This window comes from Giraffa tippelskirchi, chromosome 9, assembly GCF_054371585.1.
Source record: "Giraffa tippelskirchi isolate mGirTip1 chromosome 9, T2T-mGirTip1v1.2.pri, whole genome shotgun sequence".
Taxonomy (NCBI): Eukaryota; Metazoa; Chordata; class Mammalia; order Artiodactyla; family Giraffidae; genus Giraffa; species Giraffa tippelskirchi.
The window spans coordinates 90,984,181-91,010,314 of record NC_137283.1 but is presented as its reverse complement, the minus strand read 5'-3'; the positions used below and the strand labels follow the sequence as shown (position 1 = coordinate 91,010,314).

General features: G+C 39.3%; 1 protein-coding gene across 14 annotated transcripts in view; it reads right to left on the bottom strand.

Moving 5' to 3' along the window:
- DOP1A (DOP1 leucine zipper like protein A) overlaps positions 1–24,308 on the bottom strand; it is a 119,646-nt gene extending 95,338 nt beyond the window's left edge. For 10 of the 14 annotated variants that reach the window (XM_081530434.1, XM_081530438.1, XM_081530441.1 and 7 more), the window contains exon 1: positions 24,206–24,308. The gene's annotated coding sequence lies outside the window, so the exon portion shown is untranslated. Of the gene's footprint in view, positions 1–19,502; positions 19,570–24,099 lie in introns of those variants that run through there. The other 4 variants (XM_081530435.1, XM_081530439.1, XM_081530446.1 and 1 more) reach the window with 2 other exon arrangements.
- Between the last annotated feature and the right edge of the window lie 1,826 nt (positions 24,309–26,134).

Sequence of the window (26,134 nt, the reverse complement as noted above, 5' to 3'; positions counted from 1 at the left end):
ACAACACAAGAGACAGCTCTACATATGGACATTACCAGATGGTCAATACTGAAAGATAAAGATAAGGAAGCACTATATAGTCAGCAAAAATAAGACCAGGAGCTGACTGTGGCTCAGATCATGAACTCCTTATTGCCAAATTCAGACTTAAATTGAAAAACGTAGGGGAAACCACTAGGCCATTCAGGTATGACCTAAATCAAATCTCTTACAATTATACAGTGGAAGTGACAAATAGATTCAAGGGATCAGATCTGATAGAGTGCCTGAAGAACTATGGATGGAGGTTCATAACGCTGTACAGGAGGCGGTGATCAAAACCATCCCTCAGAAAAAGAAATGCAAAAAGGCAAAATGGCTGTCTGAGGAGGCCTTACAAATAGCTGAGAAAAGAAGAGAAGTGAAAGGCAAAGGAGAAAAGGAAAGATATACCCATCTGAATGCAAAGTTCCAGAGAATAGAAAGGTGAGATAAGAAAGCCTTCCTCAGTGATCAATGCAAAGAAATAGAAACAATAGAATGGGGAAAACGAGAGATCTCTTCAAGCAAATAAGAGATACCAAGGGAATATTTCATGCAAAGATGGGCACAATAAAGGACAGAAATGGTATGGACCTAACTGAAGTGATGGAATTCCAGCTGTGTTATTTCAAATTCTAAAAGATGATGCTGTGAAAGTGCTGTACTCAGTATGTCAGCAAATTTGGAAAACTCAGCAGTGGCCACAGGACTGGAAAAGGTCAGTTTTCATTCCAATCCCAAAGAAAGGCAGTGCCAAAGAATGTTCAAACTACCACACAACTGCACTCATTTAACATGCTAGTAAAGTAATGCTCAAAATTCTCCAAGCTAGGCTTGAACTGTACGTGAACAGAGAACTTTCAGATGTTCAAGCTGGAGTTAAAAAAGGCAGAGGAACCAGAGATCAAACTGCCAACATCTGCTGGCTCATAGAAAAAGTAAGGGAATTCCACAAAAACATCTACTTCTGCTTCATTGACTACGCTAAATCCTTTGATTGTGTGGATCATAACAAAATTGTGGAAAACTCTTAAAGAGATGGGAATACCAGACCACCTTACCTGTCTCCTGAGAAAACTGTATGAAGGTCAAGAAGCAACAGTTAAGAACAAGACATGGAACAATGAATTGGTTCCAAATTGAGAAAGGAGTACATCAAAACTGAATATTATCACCCGCTTATTTAACTTATATGCAAAGTACATCATGCAAAATGCTGGGCTGGATGAAGCACAAGCTGGATTAAGATTGCAGGGAGAAACATCAATAACCTCAGATAAGCAGATGACACCACCCTAATGGCAGAAAGCAAAGAGGAACTAAAAATAAAAAGCCTCTTGACAAAGGTGAAAGAGGAAAAGTGCAAAAGCTGGCTTTAAACTCAACATTCAGAAAACTAAGATCATGGCATCCGGTCCCATCACTTCATGGCAAATAGATGGGGAAATAGTGGAAACAGTAAGAGATTTTATTTTGGGGGGCTCCAAAATCACTGCAGATGGTGACTGCAGCCATGAAATTAAAAGACGCTTGCTCGTTGGAAGAAAAGCCATGACCAACCTAGACAGCCTATTAAAAAGCAGAGGCATTACTTTGCCAACAAAGGTCCGTCTAGTCAAAGCTATGGTTTTTCCAGTAGTCATGTATGGATGTGAGAGCTGGACCATAAAGAAGGCTGAGCACCAAAGAACTGATGCTTTTGAACTGTTGTGTTGGAGAAGGCGCTTGCAAGTCCCTTGAACCGCAAAGAGATCAAACCAGTCAATCCTAAAGGAAATCAATCCTTAATATTCATTTGAAGTACTGATGCTGAAGTTGAAGCTCCAATATTTTGGCCACCTGATGCAAAGAGCTGACTCATCAAAAAAGACCCTGATGCTGGGAAATATTGAAGGCAGGAGGAGAAAGGAATGACAGAGGATAAGATGGTTGGATGGCATCACCGATGCGATGGACATGACTTTGAGCAGGCTCTGGGAGATGGTGAAGGACAGGGAAGCCTGGTGTGCTGCAGTCCATGGGATCGCAAAGAGTTGGACATGACTGAGTGACTGAGTAACGACAACAAAAGTTATCAGGGTACCTGGCATAGAAAATGCTCTAAAAACAAAATTATTACCAATAAAAAAACTAAACATAATACTAAAGCAAGTATGCTAATTATAAGGATTAATAAACTATAATTAAGCATCAGATATGGCTCTGAAGTTACTGGAAGCAAAATGGGAAATTATTACCAATTATCTCATGAATACATATTAAAACTATCATGGTCAAACATACTTTGTTTTTTCTTTTTTTTTTTTTTTTTACCATTAAACTACACATGTTTCACACATCTATTAGATGAGTTCTGATGATACACCCATCAAACCATCATGATGATCAAGATTTCTCACCATAATTAAGATACAGAACATCTCCATCACTCTAAACAAGAAACTAAACATATCCATCACTTCCATCAAATAAGCTTTTGGTTTGAAATTTTTAAAAAAATCCATTTTATCTCAATAGATACAATAACAAATTAATATAACTAGGAAACTAGAAAATGTAACAATAAATGCAAGTAAAAACTCTAACTTGTTTTTTTCTTAAAGTGATATAGATAAGTCAAAATAGCATTTATAATCTTTCAGGCGTTGTTAACAAGCAGCTTTTCTGTCTTGATCTATAGTCTACTTGATAATTCAGCTGCAATTCTTTCAAACTTATATCTCAGATAAGTTGAGCCCAAAATGTCATAAAACATGTTTAGTATAGTGTTTTGTCATTCAAACATATAAATAAAACAAAGTAGTTGTTTAAAAAATAAAGTCGTGAGTTTCTCCAGGCAAACTACACCCTTGAAAATGATCAGGTGGTAAGGTCTATGTTTTCACACTTTACAGTGTAAAAAGGTAAAATTTAAGTAAGACATAAAACATAGCATTTCAACATAGCATCTGAATTTTAGAAAACTTCTGTTTAAATGATTATAAAAAATGACTAGACATAATTTCAGAGTAACTGCACCAAAATACTTCAGTTGGCTGGTTTGCTTATTATTAGCTGAGCTTTCCCTTCCCTCCTTCCTTTGGCATTAAAGAGAAGAGGCAGGCTGAAGCAAGCAAGAACTATTCAGTATTAACCAATTGTAAAGATGTACCTGGGGACTGTCCAAGTGTGTTACCACATCTCAAGGATGTATATGAATAAATCATTTAAAGCATCACGCAATGCATGATGTCAACAACATAACTGTCTATTATGAAAGAAAAAATACCTAAAAATGTTATAATCTTTCCAAACTTTTTTGAGGAAACAAAAAATTATCATTCAGTAACTTACCATCTAACAGATGACTGTGGCAATTATTGACAAATCAATTTCATTTTGATCAGAAGTTCTGAATTTCAATGTTGACACTTTCAGCAAATAATCTTTTGCAAATCATTTATTTAACCAATTTATAAAGCCAGTTACTCCAGAAAATTGGCAAATGTCCCTGGAGGGCTAACAGTATGGAGAGAAAAAAAGACCTACTAGGTATTTCACAAATAGGTTAAGATTACCCACTAGAGTCCTGATGCTCTGTACTTCTCCCAGTCTGACCTGATCTCAAACCTTCAAATAGCGTATATGCTGAAACTCCAACATGATCAACAATCTCTGCAGGTCCTGCCACCTTCTGGTCTTATTTATATTCTAAGGATAAGACCTTCTAAGCAGCAGAGGTAGCAGCATCTTAGCTAACCTATATTGTGCTTCACTAAATGGCAGGCTGGAGAAGGCAATGGCACCCCACTCCAGTACTCTTGCCTGGAAAATCCCATGGACGGAGGAGCCTGGCAGACTACAGTCCATGGGGTCGCGAAGAGTCGGATACAACTGAGCAACTTCACTTTCACTTTTCCCTTTCATGCACTGGAGAAGGAAATGGCAACCCACTCCAGTATTCTTGCCTCGAGAACCCCAGGGATGGTGGAGCCTGGTAGGCTGCCGTCGATGGGGTCGCACAGAGTCGGACACGACTGAAGCAACTTAGTAGCAGCAGCAAATGGCAGGCACTGTTCAAATGCTTTTCATATTTACATTCATTTAATCATATCTGATCTTTTGAAGTACAGGTGCTTCTTACTATTATTACTGTCCACGTTAAGAGATAAACTGAGGCATAGAAATACACATGATACAGTTAAATGCCAGAGCCAGGGATTTCCATATAAGCAATCTGGCTTTAAAGTTCTAACTCAGAACCACTACTCCTCACTTTCATGGAGACTGTTTTCCTTCTTATACCCAAACCTAACTCAGGGCCAGGGAGTGAAGTGTCTTTCTTATTCCCCCTGTTAACACTTACCTGGCAAAATCCCAATCCTGGTTGAGCTCAATTCTGCCTGAACCCAAGCAACAGAACATCATCGCTGGAGAAAACTCACACAACCAAGCTGATCGACTGCACTTCACATTGAGAAACACCAACCTCAAATGCGCTTCTAATCCATCACATTTCTTTCGTAACCTGACCTGCTTGACACAACTATTTCATACCTTCTCTTCTCAAAGCTCTAATACCACCGTTTCTCCATCGTTGCTAAAGACTGAGCTTCAAAATCAGAATTCAGAAGAGAAAGGAACGCTCTTATATTCCCTCCAACAAATCTCCAAACTTGTCTCCACTTAAACCCATCCTCTCCACTTTCCCTCCTATCCTGGGAACAAGGGACCCTCCTCCTTTTGCTGTGTTCTGGATTCCACCTCCTCTACCTTCTCTACACTTGTCCCTAATTGCTTTGTTGGCCTACTCTCCCCACTCTATACCAGTGTCTCCTCTCCAAGATCATTCTCCATCAGCTACAGACAAGCCCTGGAATCTCTCGGGGTGGAAGAGTAAAATCCATAGCCTCCCCTTGACCTCCACAGGCTCTCTGGCTACCAACCCATTTCTCTTTTCTCTATTATTACAAAACTTATTGAAAAATTTCTGTGTGCTCACTATTTCATTTCCTTATCTCCTATTCACTCCTTGGCCCACTTAAAAAATGCCTCATGATGCATGACCACTCACATAAAGGTCACTTCTCATGACCACTCACATAAAGGTCACTTCTCTAGGCCTTCATCTTAATCAACTTCTCAGCAGTATTCAGTACTTTGTTCTTGGCTTTGAAGGTATGCTCTGACTTCTCCAGCCAGTCTTTTTCAGTCTAGGCTGGCTCCTTTGCTGTACTGAAATTTTATTTTACTATTATTATTTTTAAATGCTGAAATACCTCAAGGCTCATCCAAGAGCTCTCCTCTCTTCTCTCTCCTGAGTTATCTCCTCTGGTTCTATAGTTTCAAACAGCATTTAAATGGTATAGCCTAAATATATAACCACCTCTTCTATTATTTCCTCTTCTATTCTTCTAACTGGTTGATGTCAACTCCAGCACATCACTGAATCCTACTTCTATTCTTGAGCTCTACAATCCATCATCCACAGAGAAGTCAGAGATCTTTTAAAATCGCATCACTGTAAGAACATCTAAACTCAAACACAGCAACAAGCTTTGTGCACTGCAGAGGATCTTGTATTTGCTATTCTGCACACCTGGCAATTCTTAGGTCAACTCTTTGTGTGGCAAATTCTTTCCCATCTCCAAGAAATATCAAACCCTCAGAGAAGCCTTTCTCCACTGGCCCACACATGGCCCCAGTTACTCTAGAATATCACATGATTACCCTCCTAGCACTGATTACCATCTGAAATTGTCCTGCTTGCTAGTTTCCATCTACCCTCCCTCACTGGAATGCAAATGTCATGAGGCCAGGAGCCCTACTGGACTCGTTCACTGCTGTATCAGCAGTCTCATGAAAGTGGCTGATAGAGTAGGCCCTAAAATGCTTTGAATAAATATATTAATCAGTCAATGTGAACACAGTTCACAAGCCATTTTGCTTTGTTTCTCTGAGAAAAGCTTTGTAGAAAAGAGCAGAATTACAGTTCTATTTTTTTAACCAGCATAACCAACATGCACTCCCTTCAAACAGACTATATTCATAACGACTATTACATGCTTTAAAAAACTTAAAAGACTCCCCTAAGAATACTTATAAAAAACATGCTATATCCAACTATATTTTAAAAATTAGCTCAGTTTAAGCATTTTTATTAGGCATAACTACTTAATGTGGAAGATGCCATTCTAGCCCTTGTGAAAGGAAATCCACTAAGTATGATACTCCTACAGGTCTAATCTTTAAAAATTAATTAGGTACCAATCTCTGATTGAAGAAAATTTTGACAAAGAGTCTTACTATACTTTATGCAGGGCTTCCCAGACGGTGCTCAGTTCAGTTCAGTTGCTCAGTCATGTCAACTCTTTGCGACCCCATGGACTGCAGCACGCCAGGCTTCCCTGTCCAACTAGTGGTAAAGAAAATACTTGCCAACGCAGGAGACATAAGAGACCCAGGTTCAATCTCTGGGCTGGGAAGATCCCAAGAGGAGGGCATGGCAATCCACTCCAGTACTCCTGCCGGGAGAATCCCATGGACTGAGGAGCCTATTGGGCTACAGTCCATAAGATCACAAAGAGTCAGACACGACTGAAGCGACTTAGCATGCACGCATACTTTATGTATATATTTAGTTATATTTTTACTTTTGCTTTCAGTAAAACCTATAAAAACTTTAAGATATGAAAATTCCCAGCATCCCATCAAAGTGAAAATCAGCAAATTTAATTTTGCTTTTTTTTATAGACATATACAAAAGTATACATCTGTTAAAAATATCTTTGAATTCTATAAAAGTGGTATCTTAAGGTTCCTTGTAGCTTTAAATCCTGTGTGTTTTGTGACACATAAGCAGTGTGAAGAAAAGTAACTTAGAAAATAGAAAACTGTGAGTACATATTACAACTTAAAATAATCCATTAATGAGTAGGTGGGATTCTATCGTAAGCATCACATTGTACATAGCTATAATAGTGACAACTAAACATATATCCTTGAGTTACAGATAACCATCCTGCCCCCAGAGCACATCCGGAAATAAACCTTGCCCACAGAGTATTCAAGATGAAGAAAACTATAGCAACTGACACTGATTTAGCAGTTAATTACTGATAATCTGTGGCAGGCACTTCACTAAGCTCTTTTACATGAATTATCTCATGTAATCTTCACAGCCAGTGGTCATATATGGATGTGAGAGTTGGACTATAAAGAAAGCTGAGCACAGAAGAATTGATGCTTTTGAACTGTGGTGTTGGAGAAGAGTCTTGAGAGTCCCTTGGACTGCAAGAAAATCCAACCAGTCCATCCTAAAGGAGATCAGTCCTGGGTGTTCATTGGAAGGACTGATGTTGAAGCTGAAACTCCAAAACTTTGGCCACCTCATGCGAAGAGCTGACTCATTGGAAAAGACCCTAATGCTGGGAAGGATTGGGGGCAGGAGGAGAAGGGGACAACAGAGGATGAGATGGGTGGATGGCGTCACCAACTCAATGGACATGGGTTTGGGTGGACTCAGGGAGTTGGTGGTGATGGACAGGGAGGCCTGGGGTGCTGCTGTTCATGGGGTCGCAAGTAGTCGGACACGACTGAGCGACTGAACTGAACTGAATCTTCACAACCAATCCATGAGGCATGTATGTTCATAGAACCATGTACAAATGAACACTTTGGTGTCTGAGGTTCCACAGAGAGTAAAAGGAGCAAACAGGAAGAACTCTGGCAGGCTGAATCTTGGATCTGGTCCTTAATCACTATCACTATCTTTCTGAACTTTTTTTTTTTTTTTTTACCATTTTTAAAATTTTATATTTTATTTTTTTAAATTAGAGCACAATTATCTTACAATATTGTGATGGTTTCTGCCATACATCAACAAGAATTGGCATTAGGTATACATATGTCCCCCCCGCCCCCAACTCCTTTCCCCTCAGAATTACTTTGTAATCACAGCTCTTAATTCTTCTGCCTGGTATATCCAACCTCTCTTTTTCATTTTTAAAAAGCCTGTCCAGGCTATCTAGCCTTTCTCGACTCTTTAACTCCCCCTATTTTTAGACGTATTTTCTTTTCCTATTGCACTTATTTCTTTAAAAAAAAAAACTATAATTATGTAATATAATAATAGTACCTCTGCTGTTCCTTCTAGACCTTGACTTAAGCACAGGGACTAAAGCTCAACTCTGAATACTCCAACCTAGCTCACTGCTTGATCCTGACAGTATTTAGGTTAAATTAAACTACAAGGCTAAATGACTATAAATTCTGATATAAAAGGGTTTTGTCTTGGTTGTTATCTATAAAACAGTGATTCTAATTCATTTAATGACTACAATGGAAGAGTAACTATAATACAGTATATAGTATATGTATGTACCTATATGTACTATATATACAGTATATACAAAAACTATACATGGTATGTACAATGTACTCGCCTGAGAAAACAATTTCAAAGAAGTAAAAATATGCTCTCAATTGGGATTAAATCTTAGTGAGGTGCTATAGGTTTGAGTTTTGTGTCCAAAACCAATATAGCTGTGGCTGTCCCCAAGTTAATGATACTCAGGGCTGATGGATTCTGCCTAATCAGAGGTATGTTCTATTTTATAAATTCTATTAATTCAGCACCAAAAGGATGCTTTACAAGACCCAGTAAAGACATTTATTCTGATTCTCTTTTGGGAAAGGGAGATGTAATTCCTTTAAGGGCTGTTAAGGAATTAACAGTGTAAGGGCTGTTAAGTAAGGGAACAAAATGCTAGTTCAGAAAATAAGTATTTCAGAGAAATTTCTCACATTTCCTTGAAACCTGTAGGCATCACTGACAATTCAATTATCTATCCTAGTTTAGTCATATCATATTTGTACTAAACATATCTATAAAAAAGAAATGGTGGTGTTGATCATTCAAAACTCAGAATCTCAAACAACCAAAGTTTGCTTTGGGGACTTATCGTTTGCTTTTTAAAAAATATACCCTTTTAATGTTTAGCATTTGCTAATATTAAAATCTTTGGATTTCTCTATTGATGGAGATGTGAGAGAGGAAGAAATAGTAATTTTTTAGGTGGCAAGGGTAAGTCAGCCTGAGAGTAAATATCAGAATAATACACTTAAGAAAAATTTAAATTATCTAGATTGACCATGTTTTGGTTTGTTTTCAATTAGGAAGAAGCAAGAAAACAGGTGGCATTGATGGTAAAGAATCCGCCCGCCAACGCAGAAGACGTTAGAGATGCAGGTTTGATCCCTGGATCAGGAAGATCCCCTTGTGGAGGGCATGGCAATCCACTCCAATATTCTTGTCTGGAGAATCTCATGGATAGAGGAGGCTGGCAGGCTATAGTCCATAGGGTCACAAAGAGGCAGACAAGACTAAAGCGACTTAGCATGCACACAAGAAAACATTGCTTGTTTTTTTATACATGAGAACAATAATGATAAAAATGAGTAGCTATTCACAGTGATTTAAAAGAAAGATGTGAAACAAGATGGACACCTCAATAATCTTTACAGTACAATTAAATCCATCATACTAAGTTAATCAATTATTTCAAATAAAATTTAATTTTTTTTAAATTAGTAATTTAATAAGAATGTTCTCAGCATTAAAAGTTAGTGAACAATATACCAGTAATTAACTTTACAATTCAATTTTAAACTAGATAGGTTTCCATACAAATTAACATAAAAACACTAAACTGTACATACTAAACAAATTTTTCTGTAATGTATTTAAACTTACATGAGTATCTGTAAACAAATATTATAGCTTGTAAAAAAAGATATCATTTTTTCCCAACTGAAAAAAATCCTATGCAGTAAGGGTTATTTTCCTTTGTGAATTTTATTGAAACTGTTCCAAAAGTATAATCATGAAGAGTAAAACACACATTCATTAAGATGCAAATTTAATATATGCCCATGAATATAAAAGATATGATCAAAATATTACACAGGCAGGAAGGTGCCAACTGATAACTTTACATACAGGGATTTATGAAAAAGCTCTTGGGTTATACACAAACATGCGTGTGTCTGTGCACATCAGTTTGCTCAAAGCTATTAAAGAATGGTGCTACATAGTAAGTAGCCTTGCAGGTATTAAATCCCTCAATCAGTAAAGGAAAGAGACTAGAATTAATCTGAAGGATATCAAGATACTTCACAGAGAAAAATGAGGTACCACCTACAGCAGATTTGCCTTGCCTCTACACCTCTTCCAATAGTTATTCCCTTTTATGTTTTAAGGTTGAGGTAAAAACAGAACAGCGGTATTAATAACACATATGAAAGAACAAAACCTTGCTGAGGTATTACTACTCTGCAAGAGAATTAACTCTAAATACTTTGGTAAATTCTGAAGCACTAAATAGAATCAGAGCCAAGATAAGGTATTGCTTGATCTTTATTCAGAGTCCCTTCACAAAAATTTCCCTTGTGGCTCAGCTGGTAAAGCATCCGCAGGTGATGTGGAAGAGCTGGGTTTGATCCCTGGGTTGGGAAGATCCCCTGGAGAAGGGAAAGGCTACCCACTCCAGTATTCTGGACTGTAGAGTCTATGGGGTCGAAAACAGTCGAACCTGACTGAGTGACTTTCACTTTCATTTCACTTACAAAAACTAAGTATCCTCCAAAGCACGGATAAAATTATCAACCACTATTATTATTACTAGACTCTCCTTACTTTCAGTTTCACTATGTTGACTTTTTTTAGGATATCACTCCAATACAAGAACGCTGTCAAGCACTGCTATTATTCTCTGACTGTCTTTTTTTTTTCCACTTTACTACTGAAGTAAAACAGCATCATCTTCCCAATCACACAAGCTCAGGCTTTGGCTTTATTCCCTATCCTTATGTTCAAATCTATCAACAAATTCAGCTTTTTTTTTTTTCCCCTCAGTTGAAGTTGACTGTGGTAGACGGTATCTTTCAGAATGGCCTTTTAACCATGGCTCCTGAAGAGTTTTCACCTGGACTATTGCAACAACTATTTTTCACTACCTTCAGCTTTCTAAGAGCCAATTAATATTACACAGCAAAAAACAGTTTCAGTATATTACTCCCTACTGAAAGCTTAGAAAAATAAGTTTATAAACCATGAGAAGCACTTCAGTCCGGTGCTCATTCAGCATGCAGAAAGTACTCTTATCACTGCTACAATTGTGACATTCAATCACTTAGAAAGTAAATGCAAGCTCTTACTCATGTGACTAAAGTCTTTTCATAAACTAGACCCATTCTTTCAATCTGATACTTCATATTTACGTTCCAGATAAGCAAAACCCAGTGACAAGGATTCTTTGCTTGACCAAACTTTGGTCAGGGTTCAGAAGCTTCTCCTAGGCCCATCTGTGCCTGTTCTAGGAAAACGTCGTTTTTGACTGCTATGTCAGTTTACCCAGACTCTCTCACCCTCAACAACTGATCACCCTAAATATCTGATCAAGATCCTCAACACCAACTGCTGGTCATCCTGGTCAGTCTGCAGCAAGAAGCCTGTTAGCTTTGTGACTATGAAGATGATGCTGCGTTTTACTTCGGCAATAAAGTAAAAAAAAAAAAAAAAAGACATTCAGAGAATAATAGCAGTGCTTGACAGGGTTCTTGTATTGGAGTGATAGCCTAAAAAAATTCAACATAGTGAAACTGAAAGTAATCCCCTCTTACCCACTATGTCTTCTCTTAAGAGAAGTTTTCCATTCTATGACCTCCAGCTACTCGTCAGCCATAAAATCCCACGTGCCCACGCTGAGAGTTGAAGCCAATTTCTCTCCTTCACTGTAGAATCCCACTGCCTATGTGCTAAGTCGCTACAGTCATGTCTGATTCTTTGTGAGGGTATGGACTGTAGCCTGCCAGGCTCCTCTGTCCAAGGGATTTCCCAGGCAAGAACACTGGAGCAGGTTGCCATTTCCTCCCCCAGGGGATCTGCCTGACCCAGGGACAAGACCCATGTCTATGATGTCTCCTGCATTGGCAGGCAGGTTCTTTACCACTAGTGCCACCTGGGAAGCCCAAAATCTCACTGCAGTTGTCCCTATATCTATGATGATGACCCTGAGTAAGGCTGGCCTTACGATTTTAACACGTACGATTGAATATTTTTTCTTTAACACTAGTCAACTGTTCAAGACTTGCTCCCTCCCACCTTGGTGGTTTTACACATGCTATTTCTTCTCTGGCTAGGTCCTGTGTGCCTTTTCATCACCTAAAATTTTTCTATCCAACTATATTCAAAATGCTATGACTGCACAATACCTTCTGATCCAACCCTTCTGACCTGGCTCATTCTTTAATCAGCATCATTTGTTGATATCTGGAAACATGGCTTACATTACAGGATAGAATTTAAAAATGCACCTATGCTACTTTCCAAAAAGTTTAATGTCATTTTTTCAATGTGGCAAAAATGTATAAAATTTATCATTTTAATAATTTTTAAGAGTACAGTTCAGTATTATTAAGAATATTTGAATTGTGCAATTTATCTCCAAAATTTTTCATCTTGCATAATTACAACTCTATATCAATTAAACAACTCCTTTTCTCTCAAGATCATATGACCAAGGTTTATTTCAAGGCTTTCTATTCTATTCCACTGGTTTCCAGTCTGTCTTTATGCCAGTATCACACTGTTTTGATTACTTTAGCTTTGTAATATGTTACAAAGTCTTTTTAAAAAACTCCCTCTGCCTGAAACACTGACTCACAACTTAACCTGGCTAGTACCTACTCACTCTTCAGGCCTCAGATTTCACCCTCTTTGGAAAGTCTTCCCTGACCATTACATCTCTCCAACATTCAAATACACAATTCCTTCCTGTGGACTCCAACTACACACTGTATTTCCTCTATTATAGAACTTACTTTGTTTCACTGTAATTAAACTGTGACTCCCAGGGATGTTAATCCCTGGTAATACCATCTTTACCTATCATTTTAGCTTTTCCACTGCCAGCTCCGAGCAATGCTTGACCTATAGTAAATAACCAATAAACATCAAAAACTGAATGACAGTAGAATATACTCAAGTGGTAAAAATAATAAGTCTAATTGATTTAGAAAATATTCCCAAAATATATCAAGTAAAAAATCAAAGTGCAGAATAGTGTTTATAGAATGTGCTTGGTTGCTCAGTCATGTCCGACTCTTTGCAACCCCATGTACTGTCGCCAGCTAGGTTCCTCTGTCAGTGGGATTCTCCAGGCAAGAATACTGGAGTGGGTTGCCATTTCCTTCTCCAGGGGATCTTCCCAACCCAGGGATCAAACCTGGGTCTTTTATGTCTCCTGAATTGGTAGGTGGGTTCTAAACCACTCAAGTCACCTGGGAAGCACCCTGCTACAAATATACTTAACAGGAAATGCACTCCAGTCCTATTTGTTCTGTCGTCACTCAAAAACTACCAAGATTTGGTCAGAACAGAAAAATGCATTATAGGCGGAATCTTTACTGTTTGAGCCACAAGGGAAACCTGTTTATATAGAATGCTTCAATTTACACACACACACACACACAAATGGGAAATATATATTCAAATAATCTGCACACATTTGACATAGCTTTGAAAGAACGTATAAGAAAACAGTAAAGCTGATTATTTCCTGGAGGTCACACAGGAACTTGGGTGGATGGGGGCCAGGGAGAGGAAGACTTTTAACTGCATACCTTTTTAATACTTTTAAAATCATATGATTTATTCCTTCTTTGTGACATTAAATAAGCTTAATTTTTTAAAAGGTACATGGATGAATAACATCTCAGAGGAACATCAAAGAGCAGCTATGTAGTATGCGGCATTTCCGCCCCCCTCTTCATCTCATAAGAGATAAGAAAATCAAAATGAACAGACTCTGTATCTTCAGTGTTACATGTGAATCTAGGGTCATCCCATCATTACCAAAGAACCATGGAGACTACGAATTTTGTTGATAAAGTACTTGCTCTGTTTAGTAATCTTCAAGTAACATTTTAAGTTGATTTTTGAGTATTTGTTCTAAAAGCACAAGCCATCTAAAAGTAAACATGTACTACTTATTACTCAGCGACATGTTCACACACTAGTTCTACAAGATGTGGTAGCTAGCTTCCCACGTGGCCTCCAATGATCTTCAAGCCCTCGTGCAGTCTCCTCCCACTGCTGGCCTAGATGAACAATAAATAGAACACTGCAGAAGTGAAAAATCAGGCCACAAAAGACACTGAGGCTTCTACCTTGATGTCTCTTGGATCACTTATTCTGGGACGGGTTGACCTTTATGCCAAGAGGACATTCAAGCAGCCCTGAGGGGAGGTCACTGTGGGGAAGAACTGAGACTTTCCTTCAACAAACAAAAAGAACTTCCCAGTATGTGGCTGAACCACTTTGGAAGGCCAATTAAAGTTTAGATGACTGCAAACCTTTAAATGACTGGTTCTCAAGCCAGAATGTCAGAGACAAGTCATTCCCTTATCCCTCCTGAGATTTATATTGTTGTTTTAAATCACTACATTTTGAGATAATGTCATGTAGCAACAGAAAACTAAAGTTTATTCTCAAATTAATAAATTCCTTTTTAAAATTCAACCTCTATTAACTTAGGACATTTTAACAAGTAGTTATCAGGTCACATAAAATAGGCAGCCTCAAATTATAGAATCAGGTAGGCTTGGATAATAGTGCTTGAAAACAGATCTCCAATAAAATGCCAGTTGCCATTAAAAAAAATCATGTTGCTAGAACCCCTCATTCAGGTGAACTCTTGACTAAAAACTGGTGGTAACACTTATGGAACTGTGGTTTACAACATGGAAGTTAGTTAAATATTTATTTTTATTCCAAAAAGACAGATATTTTAACTTTAAAGAAAGTACTATATTTCATTTTTTTTCTCAGGAGAAAAATCTGTCAGGAAACTTAAAAACTTTTTTAAGGTATAAAAAATTCTCTGTCAGGAGACACACTGTTAACATCATTAAATGACCTTACTACCCAAGGCAATCTATCAAGTCAATGCAATCCCTATCACAGTACCAATGGCATTTTTTACAGAACTAAAGCAAATAATTTTAAAGTTTGTATGGAAACACAGAAGACCTTGAATAGCCAAAACAGTCTTGGGAAAGAACTGAGCTAGAGGAATCATGCTCATGCTCCCTGACTTCATGCTATACTACAAAGATACAGTCATCAAAACAGTATGTTACTGGTATAAAATAGACACAGAGATCAATGGAACAGAACTGAGAGCCCAGAAATAAACCTATGCATTTATAGTCAATTAATCTAGAACAAAAGAAGCAATAACATACAATGGAGAAAAGACAATCTTTTCAAGAAGTGGTGCTTGGGAAACTGGACAGCTATATGGAAAAGAAAAAAAATTACAACATTCTCTTAACACCATATATAAAAATAAACTCAAAATGGGTTAAAGACCTAAATGTGAGACTAGAAACCATAAAACTCCTAGAGGAGAACCTAGACAGGACATTCTTTGACATAAACTGTAGAAATATTTTTTTGCATCTGTCTCCTAAAGCAAAGGAAGAAAAAGCAAAAATAAACACATGGGACCTAATGAAACTGAAAAGCTTTCGTACAGCAAAGGAAACCATCCACAAAATGAAGACAAACTATGGACTAGGACAAAATATTTGTATATGATATGACTGATAAAGAGTTAATATCCAGCACATATAAATAGCTCTTATGACATCAAGAGAAAAACAACACAGTTAAAAAATGGGCAGAAGAACTGAATAGACATTTTTCCAAACAGCAAATGCAGATGGTCAACAGGCACATGAAAAGATGTTCAACACTGCTAATCATCAGGGAAACGCAGATCAAAACCACAATGAGATTATCACTTCACTCCTGTAAAAATCACTTTCATCAAAAAGAACACAAATAATAAATGCTGGTGAGGATATGGAGAAACTGCTGCTACTGCTAAGTCACTTCAGTCGTGTCCGACTCTGTGCGACCCCACAGACGGCAGCTTACCAGGCTCCGCCGTCCCTAGGATTCTCCAGGCAAGAATACTGGAGTGGGTTGCCATTTCCTTCTCCAGTGCATGAAAGGGAAAAGTGAAAGTGAAGTCGCTCAGTCGTGTCCGACTCTTAGCGACCCCATGGACTGTAGCCTACCCGGCTCCCCCGTCCATGGGGTTTTCCAGGCAAGAGTACTGGAGTGGGGTGCCATTGCCTTCTCTGGATATGGAGAAAAGGGAACCCTTATTCACTGTTGGTGGGAATGTAAATTTGTGCGGCCACTATGGAAAATAGCATGGAGGGCTCTCAGGAAACTAAAAATAGAACTACCATATGACCCAGCAATTCCACTCCTGAGTATATATCTGCAAGAAACAAAACCACTAATTCAAAAAGATACATGTACCTCAATGTTCATAATAGCATTTACAATTGCCAAGATATGGAAGCAACCTAAGTATTCATCAACAGGTGAATGGTTAAAGAAGAAAGAAAAGTTATTTGTTCAGTCATGTCTGACTGTTTGTGACCCCATGGACTGTGACCTGACAGATTCTCCTATCCACGGAATTCCCCAGGCAAGAATACTGAAGTGAGTAGCCGTTACCTTCTTCAGGGGATCTTTCTGATTTAGGAATAGAACACATGTCTCCTGCATTACAGATAGACTTTCTACCATCTGAGTCACTAGGGAAGCCCTTGTTAAAGAAGATGTGGTATATATACACAATGGAGTATTACTCAGCCATAAAAAAGAATGAAAATTTGCCATCTGCAGCTATATGGATGGATTTGGAGGGTGTTAGGCTAAGTGAAACAAGTCACAGAAAGACAATACTATATAGCACTTACATGTGGAATCTATAAAACCCAACAAACTAATTAATATAGCAAAAAAAGAAGTCAACTCAGAGATATAGAGAACTAATGGTCACCAGTGGGGAGAGGAGAAGGGTAGTGGCAATATAGGCAACAGTAGGAAATTTAAGAGGTACAAGCTATTATGTATGGCAAATCAACAAGGATTTATTGTACAATATGTAGAATATATTCAATATTTTTAAATAACTATAAATGGAGTATAACTTTTAAAAATTGTGATTCACTATATCATGCACCTGTAACTTATATAATATTGTACATCAACACTACTTCAATCAAAAAAATAGAAATAAATACAAAAAAATTGAGACACATTGTGAGACATGGTGTGTATGAAAAGCCACTGGGGTCAAGTGGGGGTGGCATTTGTGGTATAAAAACATAGAAAATTCCAGGGAATTCCCTGGCAGTCCAGTGATTAGGACTCTGTACTTCCACTGCAAGGGGCACGGTTTGATCCCTGGTTGCGGAACTAAGATTCTGCATGCTGTGCAGTGCAGCCAAAAAATGAATAAATAAAACCAAAAAAACAAAACTCCAGCCATCTGGAAAATCTGATTGATGGTAATGACACATATCTTAAGAGTTTAAGGGAGCTTAGCTGATATTTTACAGTAGCTTTTCATAATATAACAGCACAAACAAAACCAACTGGAAATATAAGTGTAAAATGGAGTTTACATGTATAATGGAGTTTACATGTAAAATGGAGTTTACATGTATAATGGAGTTTACATGTATAATGCAAAGGACCAAGCCTGGTGTGCTTTTGTAGTTTTTCAGACTACAGTCAGTTGTCACTTGTAAATGGTAACAGTTTATCTGCACTGCTTCTATTATGCTGCTTAATTTTATACTATAGACACAGGAAAGAAACTTCCTGCTTGGGTGAAGGTTCTTTTATGAAATAAAAATATTCATCCAAAGTGCTCTTATCTTATTTTCAAATTGAGGTTGTACCCCGGAACTTTTGATTAACAGCAATCTGAGCCCTGACTGAGCAGCAAGTTACTGTGTGTACTGATAAACTTAGTATTACCAGTCTGGTAAATTAGTTTTTGGGAAACGGTAGCACCAAACTAAACAAGTCTATTTACCTGAATTCGTTGTTCACGAACACAAAATACTGGCAATTTAAACACTGAGTGCATCATATACATCTCTGCCGGTAAATAACCTCAGCAAGTTGAGATATACAGTGTATTCTATAGAACAAGAGTAGGGAAATCATTTTCTTGCCTTTTCATGTAAAACTCCATAAAAGAGGAGACTTCCTCATTACCTCAGAAGAAAAGAGGCTGGACATGTCTTCTGCAAGGTGGAAATATGAAGCTATAGCTCAAACAAGAAAACTGACGAGAGGAAGAAGCAGAGGAGACAGCAAACTCGTACAAGTCTATTATCTCATCTACTCTTACAGGAGTTTTGCCAGATAAACACATTATTAACATTTCATCACTCCTGAATCAACAATCATCAGTTTGTCATATAAAAAGCTTTCATGGTGGTGGTGTTTAGTTGCTAAATCGTGTCCAACTCTTTTGCGACCCCATGGACTGTAATCCACCAGGCTCCTGTTTGTGGGATTTCCCAGGCAAGAATACTGGAGTGGGTTGCCATTTTCTTCTCCAGGGGATCGCCTGAACCAGGGATAGAACCCACGTTTCTTGTATTAGCAGGCAGATTCTTTACCACTGAACTACTAGGGAAGCTCCATGAAAGGCTTTAACTGGTTTTAAATTGAGATTTATCTCTCTGTATTCAAAGGTTTATCCTAAAGCTAATGTACCATATTAACAAAAAAGGTATTTTATGTATAAAGTTAACATTACTAACATAAAGACATTTTTGAAGAAAATTGACATCTAATTCAAGTATGATCACGTTTAACTTTAAAAACAATAAGAATGCAAAACTAAGGGCACCTTTTAACTTGCAATTGAGGCTTTATTTCCCAATTCTTTTACCAATAAAATTCTAAGGGATTCTCAGGCCCTGATTAATCCAGTATCTCCCCAATTCTGCCCACCAACCAGAAGGGAGAAGATTTTATGGTGCCCAAGGACAGGGTTAAGTGACACTGGATCAGGTGAAGAAGTCATTCTCCCTTCCTTCTTTTGCAGCTCCTCTGACTACTTCAGGATGTCTCAGATACCTGTTTTTTATTTATGGTGGTTACTTCAAGTTTCCTTTAAAAATTATGTTAATAATTCCACTGATAAATATGAAGTAAGTATACAGAAAGTATTCATTGGAAGGAATGATGCTGAAGCTCCAATACTTTGGCCACTTGATGAGAACAACTGACTCATTGGAAAAGACCCTCATGCTGGGAAAGACTGAAGGCAAAAGGAGAAGGCGGTGGCAGAGGATGAGATGGTTAGTAGCCATCACTGACTCAACAGACATGAATTTGAGCCAACTCCGGGAGACAGTGGAGGACAAAGAAGCCTGGCGTGCTGCCGTCCATGGGGTCACAAAGAGTCCGAGAGACTTAGCGACTGAACAACACAACAAATACTGGATGTATGCAGATATGAGCCAAAAGTTTGAAGATGATATAAGAATGATTTAATCAAGTTTGAGAAATACTACACTTACCCATTTGGTCAACAAATGTAAGTGCTTACCATGAGCATGCCATTGGTTTTGCCATCATGAAGGATAGAAAAAAACGTTCAAAGAAATGTAAATCTGAAAGTCAGAGAAAAGGCAAAAAAGATTCACAAAGTGGTGCTTGGGCTAGAACTTAATAGTTATGATTTACACATGCAGAAACAGGGAGAAATTCAAAGAGAACAAAGACATAACAATACAGGCCTGAGTGGTGGATGACATGTTCCAAACCTTGATTGTGGTGGTGGTTACATGAGTGTGTATGTAACGTACACATAAAATGAGTGCACATTATTACATGTAAATTTTTCCTCGGTAAGTGCGATACTGTATCTTTGAACTATGCAATGAATGGTCATTGAGGCTTCAGGCTTGTATATCTTGGGGAAGGGGAGGTAAACACAGTAAAAGAAGGGAAATTCCAATTCAGAGAAGGGGATCAAAAGTATTTACTTGCATATAATACACTTTCAATAAAAGCTGTACACTATTACACAAAAATAGCAGTCCATACTTCAACAGTATGTGAACTGAGAACTTGCAGATGTTAAAGGCTGGATTTAGAAAAGGCAGAGGAACCAGAGATCAAATTGCCAACATCCGCTGGATCATAGAAAAAGCAAGAGAATTCCACAAAAACATCTGCTTCATTGACTACTAAAGCTTTTGACTGTGTGGATCACAACAAACTGTGGAAAATTCTGAAAGAGATGGGAATACCAGACCACCTTACCAACCTCCTGAGAAATCTGTATGCAGGTCAAGAAGCAGTAGTCAGAACTGGATATAGAACAACAGACTGGTTCCAAATTGGGAAAGGAGTACGTCAAGGCTGTATTTTGTCACCCTGCTTATTTAATTTATATGCAGAGTACACCGTGTGAAATGCTGGGCTGGATGAATCACAAGCTGGATCAAGATTGTGGGGAGAAATATCAATAACCTCAGATAAGCAGATGACACCACTCTAATGACAGAAAGCGAAGAGGAACTAAAAATAAAAAGCCTCTTGACGAAGGTGAAAGAGGAAAAGTGCAAAAGCTGACTTAAAATTCAACATTCAAAAAACTAAGATTATGGCATCTGGTCCCATCACTTCATGGCAAACAGATGGGGAAAAAGGGGAAACAGTGACAGACTTTATTTTCTTGGTCTCTAAAATCACTGCGGACAGTGACTGCAGCCATAAAATTAAAAGATGCCTGTTCCTTGACAGAATAGCTATGACAAATCTAGATAATGCATTAAAAAGCAGAGACATCACTTTGCCAACAAAGGTCTGTCCAGTCAAAGCTATGGTTTTTTCAGTAGTCATGTATGGATGGAGAAGGCGATGGCACCCCACTACAGTACTCTTGCCTGGAAAATCCCATGGAGGGAGGAGCCTGGTAGGCTGTAGTCCCTGGGGTCGCTAAGAATTGGACACGACTGAGCGACCTCACTTTCACTTTTCACTTTCAGCCATTGGAGAAGGAAATGGCAACCCCTCCAGTGTTCTTGCCTGGAGAATCCCAGGGACAGGGGAGCCTGGAGGGCTGCCGACTATGGGGTTGCTTAGAGTCGGACACGATTGACGCGACTTAGCAGCAGCAGCATCTATGGATGTGAGAGTTGGACCAAAAAAGGCTGAATGTTGAAGAACTGATGCTTTCAAACTATGGTGCTAGAGAAGACTCTTGAGTCCCTTGGACTGCAAGGAGTCAATTGTAAAGGAAATCAGTCCTGAATATTCATTGGAAGGACTGATGCTGAAGCTGAAGCTCCAATACTTTTGCCACCTGATGCGAAGAGCTGATTCACTGGAAAAGATCCTGATGCTGGGAAAGACTGAAGGCAGGAAAAGAAGGGGGCAACAGAGGATGAGATGGTTGGATGGCATCACTGACTCAATGGACATGAGTTTGAGCAAATTCTGGGACATACTGACAGACAGGGAAGCCTGTTGCACCACAGTGCAGTCCATGGGGTCACAAAGAGTCAGACTTGACTGAGCAATTGAACAACAACTACTACTTCTACTTAAAGAGTTTCTTCTCAGAAACAGAACTTACAAAAATTACGGCCTGCCTAGTAAAAATAAATGTACTGTGCCTCATCCCCTCAAACAGAAGAGCACATTAACATATTAACAGTACTCACCCCTAACAAACTAACAAAGAATAGACAGAAGCAGCCACACTAGTTGTGTGCTACTGACACCTGACGGAATTTAGCAAAATAATTGGAGATTGTATTCAACACTTACATCTTCTTCCTAGGCAATTTAGAAATAACTGCCTTAGAATTTACACTGTAACCTTTAACTTTTTCCAGAGATCTAGCTCTTAAAATTATTTAGTTATTAAGTACATTTCAAGCGGTTTTTGTCACATTTCATAGTTTTTAAGAATACATGACTAGAAAGGGGAATCATAGTAAAAACAATGCCTTTATCAGCAAATCTTTACCTGTTGAAACTTTATAATGCCACTCTTAGTAAGATCAGTAACTTAACCATAAAATCAAATTCCAAAATGAGGTAATTATAGTTATAGAGAAGCATCAAGAGACCAGAAAAAAGAAGATGCCCTTCTGTCATAAGTTAATGCATTAAAGCCCACGGTAACCTATGTGAGTCCTTGTTATAGTACTAAGGCAAATAGAAGCCTTTTGGCCTAGTGAGCTGGGATTTGATCTTCATGTTCTAGCAAGCTTAAGCTGGAGGCCATAGAAGCATATAACGCAGGAAATTTTAGAGATGAAAGGGGACTCTGATCAACTACAGTAATTTTCAAATAGGCATTCTATGTAATTATACTCCAGGAGACGTTAACGTGTCGGCCATGACAAAATTTGCTCTCTGGCCACGTAAGTTCCAGAGATGCTTCGATAACCTTTCCTTGGAAGCTTCCATTCTGGAAGTTTACGTGTGTATTAGTACAGTAGGCCTAGAAGTCTTGTGGTTCTAAGCAGTCTTGTGGTTAAAAGCAAATGAAAAGTTAAGCCTGATTTAAACCAATGTTCTTCCATATTGAGCTTGCCTGGTGGCTCATAAGGTAAAGAATCTGCCTGTGATGCAGAAGAACCAGGTTTGATCCATGGGTTGCGAAGATCCTCCAGAGGAGGACATGGCAACCCACTCCAGTATACTTGCCTGGAGAATCCCCAAGGACAGAGGAGCCTGGCGGGCTACAGTCCAGGGTGTTTCAAAGATTTGGACACGACTGAGCAGCTAAGTCCAGTATATGCATGCTCTCATATTATTTGCTACAGAACTCTGTTTGGAGGCAATACGAGTATTAATGGGTTCAGAAGAGTGTTCAGGGAAAACAGTTTGGAAAACTGATTCTATGAAATTCTCTTAGAGGACAAAACTGAGGCCTAGAGAGATAACACCCGGTCAGCAGAACAAAGGTCTTGAATGAAATCTCTCCTTCGGAGGCCACAGAGTTTTTTCCTGTAGTTTAACTACTAAACAGGTCTTCTTTGACTGCATACAGTCAAACATTTAATTAACAATATTTACTTTATATTTACATTTTGGTTACAGTATTACATTTCCAGGTTGTGTATTAAGTTAGATATTTTTACTTTTCACAGTCTAGTCTCTGACTCCTAATAATCAGGGTCACCTGGAGATCTGCTAGTGTTTACTATTTCTGGGGAATGATTCAGCTCTGAGCAGCTGAAAGTAATCATTTTGAAAGAAAGCATTTGTACTACAACCGGTTTTAATTTACTCTAGTTGTAACTTCTGTCAGCTCAAGGAAATCACCGTTGTTTATCAGGTGAAGAGTTAGCACATAAAACTGACGTGTAATTCACAGTAAAACACAAGACATGATGTCTACATCAAGACAGCCAACAACATCAAAACTGAGGGATCTTTGTCTTTCTAAGTTCAGGGCTTACTTGTCAGGCAAAACCTTAAGTTTCCTATCTTTTTTGTATTGATTTTTAAAAATGTTTTGACTGCTTTATAGCCTCCAAATCAGATTTTTCCCATCTTTCTTTCTCAAACCCTACAGAACTCTATGGAAGTGTAGGAATAACCAAAACACAATGTACTTGGCTTTAAAAGAGTAGTTGCGGGCTACTTCCCTCCCTTGGGTAGGCGAGAATGAAGAACTAACAAGTGACTATTGTTATGGTGCAACTTTAAAAGGCTGGGGAATCAAAGGTGATGTCTGTTAACAACTTCCTTATGACTAATGTGACTTCCTCTAATGAACTTCTACACTCCTTTCCAGCCCCCACCCCCCACATGGACTATTAACCAGGGCGGGCATTCTTGTCTCTTCAATCATGAACCCGCCTAGATGCAAGACAGTATGATGATGCCTCAATTCCCACAAAGAAGTGAGTCCGCGCGATCTGCTCACACAGGTGCGACCGCCGCCCCAACCCCGCGCGCCGCGCGCCCCCTGCGCAGGAGGCTCGGCCCGGCCACCCGCCGCCCCGGCCCCGCCTCCGGCCCCCAGGGCCCCGGGCCGCCCTCGCGCCGCCGCCGCCCGGCCCCGGCCCGCCAGTCCCGCCTTCACGGAAACCACCCGGCGGCCGGCCGGCGGGTTTCGCGGCTTCCAGGCGGGGCTCGGGCGGCAACACCCCCGACGCTACCGCAGCCGGACCCACCGGGCGTCCCAGCGGCTCAGGGACGAGCCGGGCCGAGGAGGCCGCTCCGGGCCGGAGGCCGCGGCCTCGCAGTCGCGCTGGGGGGGCGGGGCGGGGACGCTGTTACCTGCCCGGGGCTCGGCCGCTCCTGCCGGCGCCGCTCTCCTGGCAACCGCGGCAGCGACACGGAGGTCGGGAGCCGGACGGCCTAGTGACAGCTCCCAGTGTGCACCGCGCCCGCGCCCACGCCGGCGTCGACGTCCGCGGCCCTCCATCCCCGCCCCCGGTCCGTTCCTCGCCTCCCGGCGCTCGCTGTCGCCGCAGCGCCCTCAAGCGGACTGTCGCGGAAGCGGCCCATCGCCGCCAATGAACGGAGTAGACCTGTAGCCGGTGTTTTCAATTCGCCGGTGCCAGCCTCATCAGGATGGGTGGAGAGATGGAAGGGATGCTAGGAGTTGAAAATAGCTTTTAAAAATTCTTCAAGTAATGATTTAAGTGTTTATTTAAATTGTTTAACTGATTCCTCAATATTTCATGTGAGGAACCCCAAACCTAGAGAGGTTAAAAGACTTGGGAAGTTAGAAAACAAATAGTTGTTATCACATTAGGAGCTATTCTGATTGTAGGACTCGAGAATCACGTAGTTTAAATGTAGGGTCAAAAATGGTTTCTTTTGCAAATTTGTGACTATCAAATATAACAATTCTTAAAAATAATAAAACATCAATTGTGAAGAGAATGCTGCATTAAGACTGTAACATAGGGAATTCCCAGGTGGTACAGTGCCCAGGATTCTGCACTTTCACTGCCGTGATCCAAGTTCAATCCCTGGTCTGGGAACTAAGATACTGCAAGAGGCCTGGTGCACAAAAAAAAAAAAAGAAAGAAAATAAAAGAAAAAGAAAGAACGTTACATATTTCAATGTCATATGTTAGTACTTAAGCACTTAACAGCCTTGAAAATTAAACATGGAAGATAGGAGGAGCCAAAATAGTGGAGAGAAATAATAAATCAGTATATCATATATATTAGGAAGAGAAAAGAGTTTTGTTTGAGCCAAACTGATGGCCATAGCCTGAGAGAGACAGATTGAAGAAGCACTTAAATTGTGTTCCACTGGACTACAAAATGGGGGTGGGTTATAAAGGCAGAAGGCCCCCAAATCATAAGATATTTGTCAAGAATTAGGATTGGAGCTGGCAAGAAGAAGGGTGCTTGTTATGTAAGGGTTGACTGAGGTCTGAAATGGTTGCATAGTTACAAGAGGAGAACTTGAGACTCTAAGTTTGCAACTGGCAGCTGCTGGCAGCAAGGCTCATGGTGTCCTTGGATGTGATACAGTTCAGAAAATTTCTCAGTAATACAAGCATGTGTCTGAAACCATGTCCATGGTGGTCATCTAGCTCCATTTGGAATGTCTGAACTACAGATACTCAGTTTTTTAATGCATTTTTTTCTTTAATGGTTAAAGTAGATGTATGATGCCTTTTTGTTTTTTTTTTTTTGGCTGTACCAGGCAGCACTTGGGGTCTTAGTTCCCTGACCAGGGATTGAACCTGTGCTCACTGCAGTGGAAGCACATTCTTAATGACTGGGCCGCCAGGGATATCCCCAGTGCATATTTAATAGGCCACAAATAGGCTGTTTTGGTTAGCCTAAAGTTCCAGTTAAATCACATATCAGCCATCATGTTTCTTAATATGTGAAATTTTCTTCCATCAAAACCATCATCTTTTGTCACCATTGAGATGAAATAGTAGTAATCTCCTTTTAACTGTGCTGTTACCTTCATCCATGATTTTGAATTATTCTGATGGATACAGGAATTTGTGAGGTAAAACAATAAACTTTATTAACTCCAAATATGGATTTTAGAAAAAAAGTCTTAAAATAGTATCTTTAGGGATATGACTTTATTATTTGCTTAGAAAATTTTCAAATTAATGGGTTCAGTGTGTAATAATTATGACCTCAAAATGATAAAATAGAAAATCAATAAACATATTAATACAATTTTCCACATACAAGTAATCATTGTTTCTGGTTTTTTTTAAG